Below are 10860 nucleotides of genomic sequence, written 5' to 3' on the forward strand. Positions count from 1 at the left end.
AACGGGGATAATAGTAAATATCTAGTGTGCTGAAAAGATCAAGTCAGACCTACTTTGAACTGTGAAGGTGGCAACAGTGACCCTTACCTGCTGGTTTTCTTTCTTTCTTTCTTTCCTTCTTCCTTCCTTCCTTTCCTTTTTTTTCTTTTAAGAGAAGGATTATTCAGCACTTACTGAAGTGTTGAACAACATCTGTTTTAAAATTCAAAAGAACATTTAAGAATGTAACTTACGATTGCATATTTTATTTCATAGAGATCTTTACAATTAATTTAAAAATCACTCTCATGACCATTGATCTTCACAATAACCCACTGAGGTAAGCAGGACTAGTGTCCGTCACACATTACAGATGAGGAAACTGAGGCTCAGAAAGCTGAACTAACTAACATAAAGGATAGACAGCTAGTCAAAGACAGAACTGGGACCAGAATCTAGGCCTTTTGACTCTTTATGAGTACTCACCCTCTACAGATCATGTTGTTAGGAACTATGAAAGACAAACACCATTTCTCCCAGAGAATTTATGGCTCCTCAAGAAATTAGATATTGGCCTATGTATTCTTCTACCTTACCATCTATCACTCACATTATTGTAGCTGTTCATTCACTTGCTTCCACCGTTGGATGGTGAATTCATTAAGGACAAAGACTGTATCTGCTCGTCTTTGCACTAGTCCATATACTACCAACATTCAACATGGTGTCTGACACACATAAGGTGTGCAATAAATGTTGAACTGATGAATGAACCAATCAGCTAATGGAATGAGTTCACTTCCCGCACTGTTGTGAGTCTGTCCCATCTCACCTTTGTGCTCAAGCCATAAGATGAGCTGTACTATGAATGTGATGGCAGAAGATGGAGAGAAAGTTTTGTAAAGAGGGAGATCCAGTGCTCAGAAACTGAATAATCCTCCATCCTTAGGTCACCCTGAGGGTGCTTTTCCTGTTGCCAAAGGGCTTTTCCAATGACCAGTCCCAGTGGTAACTGGCATGCCTGTAACAGAGTAGGCATTCTAAGATATTTGTTGGATGTAATTTACAGCAAGTTGAGATAGATGGATATAACCAGATAGTCAAAAGAAGATAGATGCTTTTCATTGATCTTTACATAGCAGGCAAGATGGGAAGCCTGGTAGTACTGTTTGGATACACATGATATCAAATGCCTTCTAGACCATGACACAGAATACTGTGTGAAGAGCATCTCCTGCAACACAGAACTCAGTTGAGAAGTCAAAGTGTGTGAAGATTTTCCATAATGTGTTTTATGTATGTTTGTCTCCATGCCACAGATCATATTCTATCACATTTATAAGAAAACCAAGGCCTTCTTTTAAAAAATGATTGTTTACAAGTGGTAGTAAAAATAATTTTAAAAGTACAGATATTGTGTTAATTATTTACACGGGAGGGTGTGTTTGGGAGGCCACATGCTGTTTGTAACTCTTCTAAGCCTTTGAAAGGATTTACGTACAAAGAAAAAAATTGGACATCAAGGAATTATTCATATACATTTTTTTGTGGTTTTCATTTAAGGCAGGAAGGGATTGTTCAAGGTTTTCCATGCTTTTATTTGATTTAATTTCATGCTCACTGAGGCCCATTTCCGTCACAGCCACTGACACCTTGAAAATCACACCTGTGATTTTCCTCTGCTAAGCAGCCCAGATGATATTTGGTAAGATTCTTGGCATCTAAGCTTCATGTCTTGGAAACAGACCTCCCTGCATTAGTGAAGATTCCAGGGCATTCTTCTTACTGATCCAACTAAGCCTTTGAAAATATACTATGACCACGAGGATTTTTCAGCCTTAGTCTGGATCTGGCATAAAAGGAGCTGGGGACCTTGGAAGGCTCTGATGCCTGGGGTGCAGAGGTTACACCTCATTAGCCCCAGAGCAGTGGCTCCTTTTCCCCCTTGCCCTCGTGGTCTACACCTTCCTATCCTGGCCCGTGGCCTGGACTGCCCACGCCTCCGGAAGACAGCACTGTCATCTGATGTGCTTCCCGGGAGAGTGCAGACAGACACATGCCCACCCTCATACTCCCGCTGCAGGGATTTCATCTTTATTTTTATTTTGTCTGCTCGCGGCTTGTCCTAACTTAAGAGCTTAGGTGGATTCTCTGAATGGAAAAGATGATGTTTGCCAGAATGAACAGTGAATGGAGGAGTGGAAAGTGAACAGGAGGGAATTCTGGCTTTGCCTTTACTGCCATGATGCCTTTGAAAAGTACTCATCCTTACTGGGTCTCTGTTTCATCATCTGTAATGGTGGGGAAGGATCCCTACCTCGGAGGGCTATTGGGAGGATGAAATGACATGAAACAAAATGAAATAAAGACAATGCAAGTGGAAAGGCTTAGCCCAGGGTATGACACAAGGTAGGTACTTAACAAATGTTATACTGCCTCAGGCAACAGTTGTTCTTGGCCATGGTTGTGCTCTGAACACAATGCGTCTGGCTTTGACCATAATGTCTGCTGTAGGTCTGTGTTCAAAACTGTCGCTCCTTCAAATGGGCACTAGCTTGCCTGTGAGGTGCAGCTGAGAATGTCACTGGGGACCAGGCCTTTGCTGCCTGCCCGGGGAGGAGAGATCTGCATTTCTGGTTATCATGGCCCTTTGCTGTCAGTTGCCGCCTGAGACTGGTATGGTCTATATTAAATCTGAGATCGTACGGCCTTGCCCACATCCTCCCCGTTCAGTGAATAAGAAAGATAGACTCTAAAGCTGTAGAATGATTTAAACATGAAATCCGAGGTCTAATAATTCCCCTTCAGGTTGTGCAAGCCAGAAGTTTTAAAATCACACGAGGGGCTTTCCTGGTGGCGCAGTGGTTGAGAGTCCACCTGCCGATGCAGGCGACGCGGGTTTGTGTTCCGGTCCGGGGGCATCCCACATACCGCGGAGCGGCTGGGCCCGTGAGCCATGGCCGCTGAGCCTGCGCGTCCGGAGCCTGTGCTCCGCAACGGGAGAGGCCACAACAGTGAGAGGCCCGCGGACCGCAAAAAAAAAAAAAAAAAAATTCACACGAGAACGATTTAAGGGAAAAAACACTCATTTCTGTTCTTGGCAAACACAAACAACTAATGCTTTGCTAGTCTGGTTTTCTTAAATGATCTTTACTTAGAGAAGGATCCATTGCCCAAAGAGGGTATCTGGGTCGGGAATCTGCCAGTGGGAGAGTGAGTGGCAGATGCTCTGGAGTTCAGACGGTTGGGGGCTCAAAGGCCTGCCCTGGTGTATGCTGGCCTCAGAGGGAAGCCGGGCTTTCATGGACCTTTACTGGATCTCGATGCTCCATCCAAGGATCTGGAAATGAAGAAATCGCTTTGTGCATTTGTCTCCTTCCCTTCAGATGACATATCCCAGCAAAGGGGTAGGGTCTCTGCTTAATACCTCTTGTCTTCTCTCTTTCTCTATTTTCTCTCTGCTTTCTTTCCCCCTTTCTCCATCTTTCTCCTGCCTCCCCTCTTTGAGTAAAATCTAGAGCAAAGTGTCAACTCAGAAGGCAAAGCTCTCTGTGTTCACCTCTTATAAACTGTGTGACCTGGAGCAAGTCACTTAACAGCTTTGAATCTTTTAAAAAATATATCTTGAAAAATAGGGGAACCATATTTTTCATGTATCCAAGCATTTGTAAATTAACTTATTAATCACATATCTACTAAACACCTTTGGATGTCAGGCCCTGGACTGAAGATACGGGGGATGTGGATACAAAGGTGATTAAAATACAGTCCCTACCCGATGGGTGATCACACTAGAGTGGAGAATGATATTCAACTCACAGTGTTGTCTCAATAATTAAATAAAATAATGCAGTTTAAAGTATTTTGTGAACTGAATAGTTCATTATGAAAAGTAAAATATTAGCACTTCTGACTTCCTTTTAGCAACTTCTAAAAGGCTTAATTTCTGCCGTCAAAATATCTCCTTGGGTTGACCTAGACTTTCAGATTGCAAGTCCTTTTGGAACTCGTGGAATAAAGAACACATGGCCATTATGTTAGGTATGATGGACATTTGACGTCTCCTGCAGAGACCTAAAGGAAAAGGGCTTAAATACTGCACAAGTGTCTTTCTTTCTCATGTAACAAGCCATGCATTGGCAGACCAGGGCTGACGTAGCAGCTCCTCCTTGGGTCATTCAGTGGCTCCCTAAGGTATCGCCCTTCTTGGGATGATCCAACCTGGCAGAATCCAATGTGGCTACCAGCATTACATCTGAATGTCAGCCAGCAAGGCAGAGGTAAGAGGCAAAATGGAGAGTACCCCTTCCCTTTGGGAAGTTGTCTACCTCCTTCTGCTTATGTCCCATGTGCCAGAATTAGGTGACCCCACCTACTTTCAGGGGAGGCTGGGAAATGAAATCATTATCCTGGGCATCTGTCCCACCCCACATCCAAACTGTCAAATGTGTCCAAAATCCAACCCCTTCTCACCATTACCCTGTTTTCACTATGGTCCAAGTCACCATCCTTCTCCTTTGAATGACTGCAGTAGCCACCTAACTGGCTTCCCTGCTCCTACTCTTGCTCTCACCTGAAATCTTCACTCAGCACAGAATGAATCTTTTAGAAGTCCGATTTTTAACTTCTTTACTCAAAACTCTCCAATGGCAGGTGAGACTCTCAGAATGAGATTCCTGTTACCTGTGACTTTCTCCCCTCCTCTCTCACCCACTCCAGCCACACTTGCTTCCTCGCTGGTCCTCAGGATGGCAGACACACTCTTGTAGGATGCTTTTTACTGGCCATTGCTTCAGCCTGGAACACCCTCCAACTCAGATATTTACATGGCTTATTCCCTCACCTCCTTCAAAACTATGCTCAAAAGTCACTTTCTCTTAGAGGTTTACCATTACTACCCTGTTTAAAATGGCAAGCCCTCTTTCCTTCCTTTACCTATCTACCTTATGTATATTTTTCATATTAGGTACATTTTCTATTATTTGGTATACTTTACTTATTTATTATCTTTACTGTTCTTGTGTATCTTCCTTTGCTAGAAAGACAGCTCCATGAACACAAGGATTTTTATCTTTCTTGTAAACTGATGCATTCCAGCACCTGGTACAGTGCCTGGTACCTAATAGATACTTAACAAATATTTGTTGAATATAAGATTGAATGAAAAGATGGAGTCAAACCCAGTTCTGAAATTTGAGTGCTGGATCCACTTTGTCTGAAATAAGACCAATTCTAGATTTTTAAGTTCTGCAGGTCAACAAATTCATTTAAAAATTTTATTTACAAAAAACTGTTTATTTAACTAAATCAATTAGAGTTGGGATTTTGTTATTTGCAAGAAAAGATCCCTGGCCTCCAGAGAGAGCTGATATAGACTGGGAAATAATGGAAGACCTCTCTGAGGAAGTAACAGTTAAGCTGAAGCTTGAAGGATGAACAGGAACTGATCAAACCAGGATCAGGGAAGAGGATGAGCAGTGCAGGGAGAGTATTCCAGGCTGGTAGGTGACGGAAACCCCAGGGCAGGCAGGCATTGAAAGCTGTCTGTTGAGACTGAAATATGATGAATGAGTTGGAGAAGGGTGTGAGATGGAACCAAGAGGTGAACTGAGGCCAGATCGTAGGAGGGCCATGGAAGTAGGAGGGAAGATTTTTAATGATATTCTGAGGGCAACGGAAAACACATTACGGGTTTTAAGCAGCAAAGTGACATGATCTAGCATATTTTTCTAAAAGATCACCTTGGGTATTGGGGGGTTAATGTATTTGTGTGTGTGTGTGTGTGTGTGTGTGTGTGTGTATTTTGGGGAGAGTATTGTGAAAGTGGGGGAGATCAGGTATCCAGAGGAGGTATGATAGTTGTTTGGATGTGAGTAGTGGCAATAGAGAGAAGCAGATGAAATTGAAATACATTTTGGAGGTATAATCAACAGGATTTGGTGACAGATTGGCTATGGGTGTGAGGAAGAAGGAGGCAACAAGAATAACTCCTAGGCTTTTGGCTTGAGCAATGCAAGGGATGCAGGTGCTGTTTGCTGAGATGTGAAGACTGGAGCTGGAGCAGGTTGAGGGAGAAGCCCTCAGTCAGAGGCAACGGGGCCTGATGCAAAATGGTTCTTGGCTGAGTACTGATGATGTTTTCTACCATAGTTAGGCACTGATATATCTTGAATATATTTGTTGGACAATCAATTTATCACGGCACATTAAAATTCCTTTTCCATGAGAGAAAAGTAAGGACAGCACTACATTTGCTCTATTTTTCTGTGTAAATGATGTGGCTGAGGTAAATTTCCTCAGAGTAAGAACCTGATCCCAGCCAAGAGGTGTGTCATGCAGGGATCGCGGTGCTGAGGGCAATGATTGTTCTTAGAGGTGTGTTCAAGGAATAGTTAGAGCACCCCCTGCTGGGGAGGCTAATGAAGGCCTCCAGCATCGCATGGGAAATTGGAGTAGATGGTCTTTGTGGTCCTTCCAACTTTGGGGTTCTGTGATTCAGTGCGATAGCCAATGAGAAGGGTAACAAAGCAAAATCTGGAAGGGATGAAGGAGGCCCCTGGGATGAAACAAGTTACTAAGTGGTTTCTAAGAACTCATTCATGTCTTAAAAGTAAGGCATTTACTCCCTTAGGGCAGCCTGGGCTTTCGAGCCACCTCTGTAGACTTACCATCTTCCCAGTATCAAAATAGGAATACACAAGTGGAGGTTACAATTTTGAAATAGTATAACATTTTTTGGAGTCTAAATTTAGGGTGAGGGCAAGGAAGAACGTAAAGTTTATCGCCAGACAGACTGAAGTTTGAACCTACTCTGTCATGTACCAGCTCTATGATCTTTAACAAATTACTTAACCTCTCTGGGCCTCACTTTTTCCTTATGTAAAGTACAGTCATTCCTTAGTATCCAGGGGGGATCATTTCCAGGACCCCCTTGGATACCAAAACCTGCTGATGCTCAAGTTCCTTATATAAAATGGCACAGTATTGTATATAATTTACACACGCCCTCCAGTGTACTTTAACTCACCTCTAGATAACTTATAATACCAAACATAACGCAATGCTACGTAGAGTTGTAAATACAATGTAAATGCTATGTATATGGTTGCCAGTGCAGCAAATTCAAGTTTTACTTTTTGGAGTTTTCTGAAATATTTTTCAATTATTTTTGATTTGAGGTTGACTGAATCCGCAGATGTGTAACACATGGATACAGAGGGTCAACTGTGGAGGAATTTATAGTTCTCGTCCCATAGGATTGTTGTAAGGACCAACTGAAATGGATTCTGGCATGGAATAAATGCTCATAAAACATTAGCCTATGAGCACTTGGTGCTCAAATGACCTGTTTTACAAACATCCTAGAAACTATAGAAAAGTTTGAAAAAAGTGTCACTTAGGATAAACATTTTAAACCTTTTTTCCATGTGTTTTTTTTGTTCTGTACATTTGTATTATATAGTTATGATTGTATTGAATTTTGTATTCTGCTATATTAGTCTGCTTGGTATGCTATAACAAAACACCATAAACCGGGTGGTTTAAAAAACAGACATTTATTTCTCACAGTTCTGGAGGCTGAGAAATCTACGATCAAGATGTGGTAGATTTGGTGCCTGGCAAAAGTCACTTCCTGGCTTGCAGACAGCCACCTTCTCTCTGGGTCCTCACATGGCCTTTTTCCTTAGTGCATGCTCCTGGAGAGGGAGATGGATCTTCTTCTTCTGATTCAGGCACTAATCCCATAATGAGGGCCCCACCCACATGATCTAATATAAACCTAATCACCTCTCAAAGGCTCCACTCAAATACCATCACACTGAGAGCTAGGGTTTCAACATAAGGATTTGTGGGGGCGGGGACACTAGCATTCAGTCCACAACACTTGCTCTTTCTCTTAATACTATTAGACCGTTAACATTCTCCCTATTATTTTTTGTTGTTGTTTCCCCAATAAGAGTTTTATTATTTTTTAATGATAATCTTATTGAGACATAATTCATATACCATAAAATTCACACTTTAAGGTGTTTTATCAAAGTCACAGAGTAAGTAACCATCACCACTATCTAATTTTATTTATTTATATTTACCTTTAAGATCTAATAGGAATTCTTTTATTTTTTCCAGCTTTATTGAGCTATAATTGATATACAACATAGTACAAGTTTAAGGTATACAACATGATGATTTGATACATTATATATTGCAAAATAATTATCACCATAGTACTAGCTAACACCTCTATCCCATCATATAGTTACCATTTCTTTTTGTGGTAAGAACATTTAATAAGTTTAGCAACTCAACTTTCAAAATATAATACAGTATTATTAGCTTTAATCATCATGCTGTACATTGGATTCCTGGAACTTGTTAATCTTATAACTGAAAGTTTGTGCCCTTTGACCAATATCTCCCCATTTCTCCCATCCCCCAGCCCCTGGGAGCCACAACTCTACTCTCTGTTTCTCTGAGTTCAGCTTTTTCAGATCCCACATGTAAGTGACATCATACAGTATTTGTCTTTCTCGGTTGACTTATTTCACTTAATATAATGCCCTCAAGTTTCATCCAAGTTGTGGCAGATAGCAGGATTTCCTTTTTTCTCATGGTTGAATAATATTCCAGTGTGTGTGTGTGTGTGTGTGTGTGTGTGTGTGTGTGTGTGTGTTGTGTATCTCACATTTCCTTATCCATTCATCTGTTTTGTTTTGTTTTTTTAATGCAGGTATAGTTGTTTTATAATGTTGTGTTAATTTCTGCTGTACAATGAAGTGAATCAGCTTATATGTATACATATATTCCCTCCCTCTTGCGTCTCCCTCCCACCCCCCCATCCCACCCATCTAGGTCACCACAGGGCACCGAGCTGAGCTCCCTGTGCTATATAGCAGGTTCCCACTAGCTAGAAAACCATAAACGAGACGAAAAGACAACCTCAGAATGGGAGAAAATCTTTGCAAACAAAACAACTGACTTTGGATTAACCTCCAAAATATACAAACAGCTCATGCAGCTCAATATCAAAAAAACAAAAACAAAAACACAACCCAATCAAAAAATTGGGGGGGGGGAAGACCTAAATAGACATTTCTTCAAAGAAGACATACAGATGGCCAAGAGGCACATGAAAAGATGCTCAACATCACTAATTATTAGAGAAACGCAGATCAAAACTACAATGAGGTATCACCTCACACCTGTCAGAATGGCCATCATCAAAAATTCTACAAACAGTAAATGCTGGAGAGGACGTGGAGAAAAGGGAACCCTCTTGCACTGTTGGTGGAAATGTAAATTGTTCCATTCATCTGTTGATGGATACTTAGGTTGTTTCCATATCTTGGCTATTGTGAATAATGCTGCAATGAACATGGGGGTGCAGATATCTCTTCAAGATCCTGCTTTCATTTCCTTTGCCTATATACCAAGAAGTAGAATTGGTGGATTATATGGTAGTTCTATTTTTAATTTTTTGAGGAACCTCCATACTGTTTTCTATAGCAGCTGCAGCAGTTTACATTCCCACCAACAGCGCACAAGTGTTCCCTTTTCTCCTCAGCCTCACTGACACTTGATATCTCTTGCCTTTTTGACAATAGACATTCTAACAGGTGTGAGGTGATATCTCATTGTGATTTTGATTTGCATTTCTCTGATGATTAGTGATGTGGAACACCTTTTCATGTACTTGTTGGTCATTTGTTTGTCTTCTTTGGAAAAATGTCTATTCTCTGTGCTTTTTTTTTTTTTTGGCCAGGCTGCGTGGTACACAGGATCTTAGTTCCCTGACCAGGGATTGAACTGGTGCCCCCTGCAGTGGAAGTGCAGAGTCTTAATCATTGGACCACCAGGGAAGTCCCCTGCACATTTTTAAATTAGGTTGTTTGTGTTTTTGCTATTAAGTTGTATGAATTCTTTATGTATTTTGGGTATTAACCCCTTATCAGGTATATGATTTGTAAATATTTTCTCCCATTCTGTAGGGTGCCTTTTCATTTTGTTGACTATTTCTTTTCCTGGGCAGAGGCTTTTTAGTTTGTTATAGTCTAACTCATCTATTTTTGCTTTTGTTGCTTGTGCTTTTGGTGTCCTGTCCAGGAAATTCCTGCCAAGAAGCTTTTTCTCTGCATTTTCCTCTAGGAGTTCTACAGTTTCAGGTCTTATGCTTAACTCTTTAATCCATTTTGAGTTAATTTCTGTGAGTAGTGTAAAATAGGGGACCAATTTTATTCTTCTGCATGTGATTATATCACTATCTAATTTTAGAATATTTTCTTCACCTCACAAAGAAACTCCACACCCATCAGCTGCCATTCCCAATTTGCCCCCTCTTCCCAGCCCCAGGCCGCCACTAATCTACTTTCTGTCTCTATAGATTTGCCTATTTTGGGTATTTAATATATATGGTTTCATATATATGGCATTGTACAATATGTGGTGCTTTGTGACTGATTTCTTTCACTTAGCATAATGTTTTCAAGGTTCATCTATGTTGTAGCATGAATCAGTACTTCATTCCTTTTTATTGCCAAATAATATTCCATTGTACTATAGTTTGTTTATTTATTCTTCAGTTGATGGGCATTTGTGTTGTTTCCATTTTTTTGTTTTATGAAAAATGCTGCTCTCAGCATTTGGATTGTCTCTATTCTAAATTCTATGTAGACATATTTTTGCATAGCACCCATGGATAATTTAAACTAGAGTTTACCTAATGGCTTCCATATTGTTGGACATTTAGGTTGTGTTTTTTTATGCCATTCTAAATATTTAAAGTCTAAAGTTTACTTTAATGGTTATGTCCTAGTGGTTATATTTGTATTTATGGTGCTCTCATGATTAATATAGTTACATCCATTTTACTTGCTTAGTCCT

The sequence above is a fragment of the Neophocaena asiaeorientalis genome, unplaced genomic scaffold (genome assembly GCF_003031525.2).
Source record: "Neophocaena asiaeorientalis asiaeorientalis breed wild unplaced genomic scaffold, Neophocaena_asiaeorientalis_V1.1 scaffold205, whole genome shotgun sequence".
Lineage (NCBI taxonomy): Eukaryota > Metazoa > Chordata > Mammalia > Artiodactyla > Phocoenidae > Neophocaena > Neophocaena asiaeorientalis.